This window comes from Chelonia mydas, chromosome 14 (assembly GCF_015237465.2).
Source record: "Chelonia mydas isolate rCheMyd1 chromosome 14, rCheMyd1.pri.v2, whole genome shotgun sequence".
Lineage (NCBI taxonomy): Eukaryota > Metazoa > Chordata > Testudines > Cheloniidae > Chelonia > Chelonia mydas.
The window spans coordinates 22,903,752-22,916,817 of NC_051254.2; the positions used below are offsets into that span (position 1 = coordinate 22,903,752).

At 45.5% G+C, this 13,066-nt stretch overlaps 1 protein-coding gene across 3 annotated transcripts in view; it reads left to right on the forward strand.

Annotated features, from left to right (window-relative positions):
• The window catches only part of PIK3R5 (phosphoinositide-3-kinase regulatory subunit 5), a 97,806-nt gene that overhangs the window by 44,508 nt on the left and 40,232 nt on the right, over positions 1-13,066 (forward strand). The gene's annotated exons all lie outside the window — the stretch shown is intronic.

Genomic DNA, 13,066 nt, shown 5'->3' on the forward strand with positions numbered 1-13,066 from the left:
AGAGTTAGCTCAGTACTGAGTGTTCTGGCAGTCCCACCTAGCATTCAGTGCCGGGGGGTGTGACCAACATTCAGTTAACTGAGGGAGTGGGTGTTCTGTTAACCAGAGATTAAACGGTTCCATGGAACTGCAGTTACATCGTCTCATTAAAATATTCCCCCTCCCGTGTCTGTCGTTTAGTCACGTCAGGCAGCGTCACTGAAGACATGGAGACTGCGTATAGAGTAAGGTATTAGTCTGTGTGAATAAGCACGTGAGAAACTCTCCCTGAATTTCTGTCTTGCTACTGGTACCTCTGTGCTTTACTCGCCGGTCACTGCAGTGCAGGGACTGTTGGTCTTTGCTACCCTGATTTTCACGGTTTTATAACTTGGATACCAGTAACTCTGGATCGTGATCTGAGAGACAGGTTTCAGCCTGGGATAACTACATTCATATCTTACCAAACTTTTTCCCTTTCCCCCAAGATGACCAAAGTATACAACCCTTTCCCAGCCAGCTGGGTCAGCCATCTTTAAATTAGAGAATGGAAAAAGAATGGGTGTGTCCCAGCTTTGGGTGTGCTGTGTTGGTGTATGCAACTGTCACGGGTTGTTTTCAATGCCCGGCACCTTTATGTTTCTGGATGTCTGCTTGTCTGGAGCTGCTGTTTTGTAAGGCAGAGATGATGCAGCATGCTATCAGGCAGTTGAATGCTGCACATGTTCGTGGAGACTTTAGATTCATAGGTTTCTAAGGCCAGATGGATCATAATGATTATCTAGTTTGACCTCTGCAAAACCCTGGCCCAAAACACTCACCCTGAAACTTTGGCATCAAGCCCATATCTTCGGTTTGAGCTATACCATATCTTTTAGAAAGGTATCTAATCTTGAATTAAAGACTTCAAGGGGTGGAGAAACCATAGGCAAACTGGTGAATGACTCTTGTGTTTTAAAAAAAAAAAGTGCCTAATTTCTAATCTGAATTTGTCTAGCTTCAGCTTCCCGCTATTGGATGTTGTCAAGCCTTTCTCTGCTAGATTAAAGATCAGTCTGTCAGAAATCTCTTCCCACGTAGATACTTGTAAGCTCTGATCAAGTCACCTTTTAACCTTCTCTTGGATAAACTACATAGATTGAGTTGCTTTAATGTCACACTGGAAGGCGGGTTTTCCCAGCCTTGAATCATTCTTGTACAGGTTGAACCTCTCTAGTCCGGCACCCTCGGGACCTGACCAGTGCCGAACCAGAGAATTTCCCGAACCACGGGAGGTCAATACAGAGTGCCAGCGGGTCTCCATTGGCACAGGAAGTAGGATAAGGGGGCTGTGGCAGCACCCCCAGGCTTTGTACCCAGTGTGGTCTGCGCCTGGGGGCCCCCTTGCCGCCCCCCCACCAGGGGGCTCTGATGCCGGCCCTAGGCCCCAGCCTCTGGCCCCTCGCCTGGGGTCCTAGCTGCTGGCCCCAGGTCCTCCCACTCCCTCCCGGAGCTTGAACACCACGAATCAGCTGTTCACTGAGCTCCGGAAGCACTAGGAGGGAGGAGGAGGAGTTAGTAAGCGCGGGGCCGCCAGCGCACGAGAGGCGTGGGGAGAGGGGGGAGCTTGCCGGGCCATGGATGTTGCCGGACCAGGGGAGTGCCGGATTAGAGAGGTTCAACCTGTAGCTCTTTTCTAAACACTTTCCAATTTTTCAACATCCCATTTGAAGTTTGGACACAAGAACTGGGCATAGCATGAAGTAGTGATCTCGCTAATGCTGTATACAGAGGTAATATCACCTTCCTACTTCTATTCAATATTCCCTTGCTTCTATATCCAGTGATCGCTTGCACCCTCTTAGCTATAGCATCATGCTGTGAGCTTATGTTCAAATGGTTATTTACCATGGCCGCTCGGTCATTTAGTGTCACTGAATTCCAGGATATAGACCCTCAGCTTGTAAATGCGGCCTGCATTCTTTGTTCCTGGTTGTATGGCCTTGCATTTGGCTGTATCTATTAAAACACATTGTTCAAATGACCCTGCCTTGCCAAGCAATCCAGGTTGCTCTGTATAACTGACCTGTCCTCATCATTATTTACCACTCTATTTTTGTGCCCTCAGCAAATTTTGCTAGCATTGATTTTATATTTTCTTCCAATTCACAAATAAAAGATATTGAACTTAATTGGGCCAAGAACAGACCCCTGTGGGACCACACTAGAAACACCCCCATTCAAATAGATGATTCCCCATTTAAAATTACTTTGAGATCGATCAGTTAACCGGTTTTTAATCCATTTAATTCAGGCTACATTTTTATCAGAATGTCACACATGTCTAAATGAAACACCATCCAGAAGTATAAATCTATTATGTCAACACAGTTACCTTTACCAACCAAACTTGTGATCCCATAAAAAAATACCCAGTTTGACAAGTCTTATTTCCATAAAACTATGTTGATTGGCATTGATTTTATTTCCATGCCTTAATTCTTTACCAATTTTCATTCCATATCATTTTTTCCATTATTTTGGAGCGCATTAGTATCTGACTAGCTGACCTATAGTTACCTGGACCCTCCTGGTTACCTTTTTAAAATAGTGACACAACATATGTTTTTTTCCCAGTCCTCTGGAACTTCCCCAGTGTCCCAAGATTTGTTAAAAATCACTCTTAATGGTTTCAAAGGCTCGTCAGCCAATTCTTTTGCTACTCCTTGTGGAAGCGATTAGTCATTCGCTAACATCCACAACTCTTTCACATCCTCCCTAGTTACTGATGGAATAGAAAGCATTTCATTATCACTGTGGTATATGAATTCACCATCCTGCTTCTTTCCAAATACAGAACAGAAATATTTATTGAATCACTTCTGCTTTTTCTGCATCATGAGGGACAATTTTACCATCCTTGTCTAGTATCAGACCTATACTATTGCAAAGAGTTTGTTTATTCCTGATATATATTTAAAGAATTCCTTCTTAACCTTAACCCTACTGGCCACAGTTTTGCATTGTTGCTTTTTGCATCCTTTATTAATTGGCTTTGCCAATTTGCTTTGGCTCTTCCTTGCTTTTGCTGTGTTCCTTAATCTGAAATAAATAACTGACTTGAAAGGAAAGCAGTTGCTGTTTGTGCTGGAAACATAGGTATACCTGATCCTGATTCTGTGATCACAGATAATTTTCTGCACATCTGCATATTTAATACCGTGATTTATTTTCCGGTACTATGCTTGCAAGCCGTTGCTCCATAGTTAGTGACTAATTGCTTCCAATGTTTCACCCTCCCCTACCAAAAAAAGATCTGACTTAAAAGTTGAGATTTGTGAAGTCAGCAAGAAGCAGGCACGTGAATTACAACTGTGCTCAGCATTTCAGAAGTAGGATATGCCTGTGGTAGGGATTGGGTCTATGTACAGAGCCCAGCAGGAATCCCAAGTTGGTCAAGGAAAAGCTTCCCTGAGGTTGCAGGTTTATTTGCAGGTTTTCTGGAGCAATCAAATTGAAACAAATTGGCAGGGTCTCTGTCTGCATTCCATCAATGCAGCTAAAGAGTCTTCAGACACAAAACAAAATTAAACCAAGGCAGCTCCCATTTCCTGGCTCCTAGCTGGAAAAGCCCAGCTGTTCCCCTAAGGGTCAGAAAAGAGCTCACCTCTGGGAGCCCCTCCCAAGATAGGGCTTCGAACCCTTTTGGGAACCAGTGCTGGGAAATAGCTTCGTAAGACCTACGCCTAGGCGGGCCACTCAGCAAAGGTATTGAACATCTCATCACAACATCCAAGTGTCCTCTTAGCTCCACCTGTAGCACATATTAAACTCCCTGTACCGGAGAGACGTTAATACCCAGCTATAGATTGTTGGTTGGTGATCTAAGGAGGAAGAGTGGGTTGTGGTGAAAGCCCTGGCCTGAAAGACAGGAGATCCAGATTCAATTCTCAGCTCAGCCACAGACTCCCTCTGATCTGGGCAAGTCACTTAACTCTGTCTCGGTTGTTATGAGAATAACAAAGCTGCTAATGAGAGTGTTGTACTATAGCGATTTAAATACCTGGCTAGATTGTAAATAATACCTGGGCATAGCATGAGCTGCAAATATGCTGCACGGGCCTGGACTAGGGTCTGGGGAAAATGCCTCCTTTTCTCATGCTTTAAGTGTATTGCCAATGCTAATTGGGGATGAGGGAATACAATTCAAACACAAATATAAACAAAATGAATAATGGAAACTGCAATCTTCCGCTCGTGTAAAGACTGGTTTGGTTTTTGCAAATTTCCTGTGATGTGTCTACTGGCTTAGCATGGGGCTGCCCCTGGATACAGGGTTGCTGCCATTCTTTTGTTTAGATGAAAGAAAAAAGCCCACAGAAATATTTGCCTTGTGGGGAGAAGTCGGAGATGTACCTAGAACTCAGTGGAACAAAAAACAAGGGAGGGGACTAGGACACATTTTAGGTATATGAACCCTGACAATGAGTACAGTCTTCAAAAGCACTTAAGTCCCATTTTCCAAAGTGACTTAGACGTGTGGGAGCCTAAGTCCTTATTGACTTTCTTGATTTTTTTCAGTGGGACTTAGACACATTTTGAAAATTTTGCCCAGTGTTCCTTTAACTTGCAAGACTTTAAAGAGTCACACACACGGGCAAATTATTACAGTGAATTGATTTAGTCAGTGAGATATCAAGTGCACAATGGAAACAAACTGAAAAAATAGACAAATGTTTTTCACCCTGTCAACCTGTGTCTGTTCTACTGATCCTGGGTGTGACTTGTACCAGCTGGCTCAGAGTCATGTGGCAAGTTTGGTTTATTTATTTTTTTTGAAGTTGACAGTTGTCCTTTTTAACAAGAAGCAAAGGGGAAGCGTTAACCACAGCTGCAGAATTCAGGAGGTAGCAGCCGCTGGAGGAGGCGTGTTGATGCCAAGTATTGCAGTGTAATTCTGAGAAAAGAAACCTTCAAGCCTCATCCTTCCTAGCCACCTCTCCTCTTCTCCGCCCCCCCTCTCCCCCCCGCCCCGATATTGGCCTGGCTGTTGCTCGATTCGAGGTGTGATGTTGTAATCTTTGTTGACACTGAAGATCAAAGCAGAAACACTTCAAGGTGCTATTCTGCACATGCTTATGTAGCGTGATTCAGGAGCTAGTCCAAATTCAGTGTTTGTAATATTTATTTGTGTTACCGTAGCACCTAGGAGCCCCGGTCATGGACTGGGAGCCAGTTGTGCTAGGTGCTGTACAAACAAACCAAAAATGATGGTCTCTGCCCCAAAGAGCTGCTGGTGAGTCTCTGTTTCCTGTTCTAAAGTGAGATTTCTCTGGGAGTGGCTGTTCAGTCACATATTGTTGGACTTTCTTGTTAATTTCTTTGCTGCAAAAAACAGCTCGACCTATCCTGACGTGGTGTTGGAGGCAGCGTGGTCTGCTGGTTGGAGCATGGGACAGAGAGTCAGGAGAGCTGTGGTCTAATCCCACTTTTGCCACTGACTTGCTGTCCTTCAGCAAGTGGCTGATGACTCTGGCTTTTTTCAAAGATGCTGAGCTTGCGAACTACCATGGGACTCAAGAGCTTTCAGCACTTCTGAAGACAAGGCTGTTAACTGATCTGTCTCTGTTTTCTCACAGGCAGAGTGAAGATGATACTGACTTATTTACCTGCCTACTAAACTCGCAAGGGTCTTGTGAGGATTAATTAATATCTGTGAAGTAACTTGTACGTGTAGCGCACTCTAGAAGTGTCTGGTGGTGGTCACCTTTCAAGTCAAGCACCAGTGCTCTGACTGGGCCAATGTAGTTTGTGTGCTCTGGTTCCGAGCCTCTGATTTAGAAATCAGTGAATGCAGCTCCCTGTGTGATGATCCCATTTTACAGATCAGGAAAATCGGGCTGAAAAGTTGACTTGCCCAGTACCCCGTGAGGTTGGTGGGAAGGGACCCTGGGAGTTCCTGGATGCTACCATGACCTGGTGCTACTTTAATTTTGTAAGGAAGCATTTAGGGTGCAATAAAGCAGCAGAAGAGGCTGAGATTTTTAAATGACCTTTTCTCCCTGCAGTGCCTGCATCCTGTAGCAGATTATCTCCACTGGAGACAGTCCTAGCTGCTATGGGAGCTACTGCATCTGAATACTCTGGATTTGAGAATGAAATCAGCAAGAGATGCTTTGTAATGGACAGCTCTGTATAGAACCCTACTGCTGCTCTGCGTTTGTCCCAGCACAGTGTGTGCAAGGAGGGAACAGAGCTACTGGGATACTCTTCTAGGCCTCACCACCTTCTTGCCTGTCTTAATTCTTTGTGTATGCCGGAGTGACTGCACTGCAATGCACCAGCTCAGTGTGCATGGATGATGTTACCCTTTAATGACCTGCCCATAGACAGGCTATAGGACATTCCACCTTTATTCCAAAAAGAAAAGGAATACTAGTGGCACCTTAGAGACTAACCAATTTATTTGAGCATAAGCTTTCGTGAGCTACAGCTCACTTCATCGGATGCTCATGAAAGCTTATGCTCAAATAAATTGGTTAGTCTCTAAGGTGCCACTAGTACTCCTTTTCTTTTTGCGAATACAGACTAACACGGCTGCTACTCTGAAACCACCTTTATTCCAACTTCCCTGTTTTGGGGTCTTCTATAGTTCAGGTGGCAGAGATGTGTGGTTTTGGAGCAGAAGGACTATGTGCAAGCTTATATGTAGCATCTGTTCTCTGGAGTCCATTCATCGCTCCTCCACTGAGGTCAGCCCAGAATCAGTGTGCTGTAGGACAATATAAACGGGCTCTCATTGCTTCAGATTGCCCAAAGTCAGTTGTCATCCAACTGAGAGAAATAGTCAGCACACCTGCATGCCCCAGAAGAAGGAACATTTTCCTTTAGGATATTAAATTGGTTTTGTATTTAACTTTCTAGTGCCCTCAGCTGGCAAGCGGCTGACCCTGAGCTGGGTAGACCCTGCCTCACTAATGGGCGTAGGTTGGTGAGGAAAGGAATGTTCACTCTGCCAACTCCAGTGCTCACACATTGCCTGGGCTGGTCTTCACCTGAGAACAGCGCTTCATTAAGAATGACTGACTGATTTGCAGACATGTATCACCGGCGTGCCTCATTTCTAGGGATGTCCCTCATTACAGACCCAAAGTTCCATACACAGCGCACACATCTGGCCTCCTTCACTTATGATGTTGAGAATTATTTACATCAGAAATGAAGAACCATGGTGCAAAAGTCCATTAGAGACCCTAAAAGGACGGGTCCCCCAGCATTGTCAGTTTCCTGCGTGAATAATGTTTGTGCCCCTCGCTATGGGTCTTTGTCATGTATTTAGACTGTGGCAGGCTGAAATTCATAGATTTTTAAGGCCAGAGGGGACCATTAGATGAGCTAGTCCAACCTCTTTTATAACACAGGCTATAGAATTTCACCCAGCTACCTCTGTATCGAGCCCATTAACCGTGATTTAAGGTGTGATTACAGCATTTGCCACTGGGTGCAAAACATTGTCACTGATAAAATTCTGTTCATGCATTTGTGGCTTTGTAGGGAAAATTGCATTTTCAGGTTTGGTCTCCCACCTAAGGTGATTTGCTCATCTTGGAAAATTTGAGCAAGATCCATTTGGCCATTCCACTGAATAACGCGAGGTGGGCAAACCACTTCTCCAATCCTAAAACAAAACTATTCTCACCATGCTTTTAAAGGGGGCTTAATAAAAATGGCTGAAGTTCATGCCATGGCATGGAACTAGCCCTCAGTGAGGAACCAAGTGCTTGTTCTTGATTTTTTGGAGGCTGGAGGCATGCGGTTTGAGAGAGATGCTGCACATGTATCATGAAGTCATCAACAAATCATGCTTGCTTTGTATCTTTAGGAAAGGCAGTAAGATGCCTGCCATGAAGTCCTTTAGATGAGCAATCATCGCTGCCTTGGGGAGTGGTGGGTTGCAGTTTTGGTCATTCTCTGTTTCGGAGTCAGCTTTCAGTGCCCAGACCAGGAAGTGAGTCCTCTGAGAGTTTTGGGGATTCTCCCCTCCCGGGGCAGGAAGGGGAAGTGGAGGCCTCCTGGTGCCTCTTAATTGCTGTGGCATAGGGTGCACTTACATGCCTGTGCATGCCTTCATACTGGGCACTTCAGACACAGACCTGCTCTCGTTAAACTCGGTGGCAAAACTCCAGCAGCTTCCAAAGACCCGGGTCAGCCCCTGAACTAGCTGTGCCGCTTGACATGGCTAAGGCCTTTGTGCCTAGCTTCAAACCTGCTCGAGCACTGAGCTGCAAGCAAGGAGAGGAAGACAGGGATTTAAGTTACAGGGCAGATACAGAGACTCTGAATGTCTTTGTGAAACACTTTTAAAACACAGAGTTCTAAATTAGCCCAGCTCCCCTTCTCAACCACATGGGCCGCTCAGCCAGTCAGGAGGTCTGTCCTAATGGGCACACTCTAAACCAGAGGTACGCAAACTGTGGTCCGCGGGACTGTCATGCCCGGCCCTTGAGCTCCTGTCCGGGGAGGTTAGCCCCCGGCCCCTCCCCTGCTGTCCCTCCATCCCCATAGCTACTCCACCGCATGGGCAGCGTGGCTGGTTCTGGCCGGGCGGCGAGCTCCTGCTGCTCTCAGCTGCATGGTAAGGGGGTGGGGAGCGGTGGGGGGGGGAGGTTGGATAAGGGGCAGGGGTCCTGGGGGGCAGTCAGGGAACAGGGGGCGGTTGGATGGGGCAGAGGTTCTTGGGGTGGGGGCAGTCAGGGTACAGGGAGCAGGGGGGGTTGGATAGGGGTGGGGTCCCAGGGAAGCAGTTTGGGGCATGGGGTCCTGGGAGGGGGTGGTCAGGGGACAAGGAGCATGGGGGGTTGGATGGGTCTGGGGTTCTGAGGGGGGCAGTCAGGGGGCAGATAGGGGGTGGAGGCCAGGCTATTTGGGGAGGCACAGCCTTCCCTACCCAGCCCTCCATACAGTTTCACACCCCGATGTGGCCCTCTGGCCAAAAAGTTTGCCCACCCCTGCTCTAAACTGCATTTTCATGCAGGTGTAACCTTGGTGAACCCAGTGTAATGCTTGTTAATGTGGAATGAGTCTCTGTCCCCTCCCCACCCAGCTTGCGGATCCACATACAGTTGGCTAAACCTGCCAGCCTGTGAACTCTGTCCTTTAGCTCAAGCACTAGAGCCACAAACAGAGGCAGCTAACAGAGACCCAGAAGGAGTAGCTGCAGACTCTGTGGTTGGAGGTAGTGGGAGTTGGTGGGTGCTGTGTCTGGTCTGATTGTTTGTTCCCTGTATATGGGATGCATAGCTGGGCTGTGGGCCCCATGGAGCTTTGTTTGGGCAAGCTGTATGATGTGTCTGAGTGGTTAATCACTCGCTGGTGGTGAGGGGTGGGACTGAGCAGAGCTAAGGGAAGGCTTGGTATAAAAAGTCACTTGCTAGATTCACTCCAGAGCTGCAAACAGAGTCAGCTAACAGGGCAGTTTTGGAGGGAGTGTGAGAGGATTTTCTTCCAGGTTCAGCACTACATCTAATACCAAGATGGCCAGCGATGGAACAGTGCTATCATTTAAGAACATCTTACTAGAGGCACAAAAAACCACAATCGAGGAAGAAGGGCCATGCTGGGTAAAAGTCCAACCTGGGTTTATAGGGGAGGTGAAGGCAGCTATAAAAAAAACATTATAACAAATGGAAGACGGGGACATTGATGGTAGTGAATATAAATCAGATGTTAGGAATTGTAGAAAATTGATAAGGAAAGTGAAGGAACACAAGGATAAATCTATGTCTAGAAAAGTTAAGGACAATAAGAAGGAGTTTTAAAAAATATATTAGTAACATAAAGAATCCTGGCAATGGTATCGGTCCATTACTAGATGGAAATGGTAGAATTATCAGTAATAATGCAGAAAAGGCAGAAGTGTTCAATAAATATTTCTATTCTGTATCTGGGGAAAAAACAGAGGAAGAAGTCTTAACATATGGTGATAACACTCTTTCTGTTTCACTAGTATCTCTTGGAGGATGTTAAACAGAAGCTACAAAGCGTAGACATTTTTCAGTCAGAAGGTCCAGATAACTTGTATCCAAGAGTTTTAAAAGAGCTAGTTGAGGAGCTCGCTGGGCCATTCATGTGGATTTTCAATTAGTCTTGGAGCACTGGGGAAGTTCCAGAAGACTGGAGGAAAGCTAATGTTTTTCGTCTTTTTAAAAAGGGTATACGGGATGACCCAGCTAATTGTAGGCCTGTCAGTCTGACATCAGTCTGGAGCAAGATAATGGAGTGGCTAATACAGGACTCCATTAATAAAAAAATTACAGAAGGGTAATGTAATTAATGTAAATCTGTATGGGGTTATGGCAAATAGATCCTCTCAAACAAACTTGATATCTTTTTTTTTTTTTTATGAGATTACAAGTTTGGTTGATAAATGTAATAGTGTTGAAATGTACATAGACTTCTGGTTTAACTTGGTACTGTACAATATAATGATTAAAAAAACTAGAATGATATAAAATTAAGATGGCACACATTAAATGGATTAAAAACTGGCTAAGTAATTGGTCTCAAAATGTAATTGTAAAAGGGAATCATCATTGTGTGGGTATATTTCCAGTTGGGTTCCGCAGAGATCAGTTCTTGGCCTTATGCTATTTAACATTTTTATCAGTGACCTGATAAAATCATTCCTGATAAAGTTTGCAAACTGTGGGAGTGGTAAATAATGATGAGGATGGGCCACTAATACAGAACGATCTGGATTGCTTGGTAAACTGGGCGCAAGCAAACAATATGCATTTTAATACAGCTAAATGTAAATGTATCCATCTAGGAACAAAGAATAGAGGCCATGCTTACAGGATGGGGGACTCTGTCCTCAAGCAGGGACCCTGAAAAAGATTTGGGGGTTGTGGTGGATAATCAGCTGAAAATGAACTCCCAGTGTGATGCTGAGGCCAAAAGAGCTAATGCAATTCTGGGATGCATAAACAGGGGAATCTTGAATAGTAATAGAGAAGTTTTTATCTTTCTATTTGGCACTGGTGTGACCACTGCTGGAATACTGTGTCCAGTTTTGGTGCCCACAATTCAAGAAGGATGTTGATAAATTGGAGAGGGTTCAGAAAAGAGCCATGAGAATGATTAGAGGTTTAGAAAACCTGCCCTATAGTGTGAGAGAAGCAAGGAGCTCAATCTACTTAGCTTAATGAAGAGAAGGTGGAGGCGTGACTTGATCACAGTATATAAGTATCTATATGGGGAACAAATGTTTTAAAATGGCTACTTAATCTAGCAGAGGAAGGTATAACACAATCCAATGGCTGGAAGTTGAAGCTAGGCAAATTGAGACTGGAAATGTGGCATAATTTTTTAACAGTGAGAATAATTAACCATCGGAACAATTTACCAAGGGTCATGTTGGATTCTCCATCGTTGACCATTTTAAAAGCAAGATTGGATTTTTTTAAAAAAAACTATGCTTTAGGAATTATTTTGGGGGCAGGTCTCTGGCCTGTGCTATACAGGAGGTCAGACTAGATGATCACAATGGTCCTTTCTGGCCTTGGATTCTATGACTGGCATGGCCTATGCTTTTAGGTCCAGAGCCCCCAAGTTCACTCCCCAAAGAAAACACTTGTTACACCAGGAACGGCAAAAAGCTGACTGAGAACAGTGGGTTATAATGGAGGGATGTGGGGGCAAGAATTCAGCCTTAGCTTTAGCCAACAAGTTCATTAATGATGTGGCGATGGTGCAATGGTCACATGTGCTGGGTGCTTGTGGCCTTACTTTAAAGGCTTGTTCACAAGAGTTGCAGAAAGGGGCTGCTGTTGGCACGACTGGGATGTGTTGGCTACATGTTACAGTGGATACATCTTGAATTACAGGACACTGAATTGCTTTACGCTGTATTTCATAAAAATACCCTCTTGTCGCAGCAGAGCTGAGGTGTGCTCCTTCTCAGTAGACTGCATTGCACCCCAAGGTGACACCTACAGAAGGAAGTGGAGTTTGTGACTAAATGTCCTGTTTGCTTTAAAGGTAGCCTATGATCTTCTGACCAATCCACATAGGCAGCATGTTCATGTCTAAATGTAGCCCTAGGGTGGGGTGACAGGGTTAGGGATCCAGGAGTCTCCGGCACTCATGTCAAGGCCCTGGATACTCATAATGCAAAGCTGGTGTGGAAGTAACATGGTGACGGTGGTTGGAGTCAAGAATTCCTGCAAAGGCCTGGAACCCTTAACCCATGGTGATCACTGTTGGCCCAGTACTGCTTCACTGAGCCATGTTTTCCTGGCTTCCCGTGTCTGCGGATTTCAAAGCCAGAATGCTTTTGCTTAAATACATTTTTAACAGGGACACAGCACTGCCCTGGCTTACCGAACTCTGGTAACCAAAGGCTGTGGATGTCTCATGGGGTTATGCTGGCCTAAGCTCTGCAGCAGCTGTCCCCTCTGCCTGAGTCATCTGCGTTCCTGCTGTAACGAGGAAACTCTGATTATCCAACCCTCTGATTTTAACCTGTATCAAACAAGTTCCACTCTATCTCATGGGGTGGGATTTAAATATTGCTTTGCTGCATCATCATGGGGTTGGCCCTGGGCACTGGGAGACCCTGTGATCACAAGAGTGGCCCATGTGATCTCAAGCCAGCTCTGCATCTGTGATACTTGCTTTAGGCCCCCTCCCCCATCCCTCCTTCCTCACCTTGCCTGTTATCTGTTTTCTAAGAGCTTGCCCTCTCTCTCCCTTTGGAAGGAGTGCAGCCCCCTCTCCCACATCTCATTCAGTCCAGAATAAAGCAGCCAGCCAGCACTGTGATTTCCTCCTCTCTTGCTAGTGATGAGAGGAAGGAAAGAGCATGAACCTTGTTGCGCTATTTGTACTTGTGGCTGTGCTCACACAGGAAATGGAGTTCTCCTCATCCGGCAATTTACCAAGGTGTATTCCAGTCCCCGCCGCTTTTGCAAATCCCACTTTGTTGCCTTGGGCTTTTCCCTTCTCCACAGTGAGGCAGCTGGTCTCAAAGGCATCTGTTCCAAACATCCTGATTTGCCTCAGCAATAGGCAAACCCGCCTGACCCCCTCTGCCCAAATCAGTCCAGCT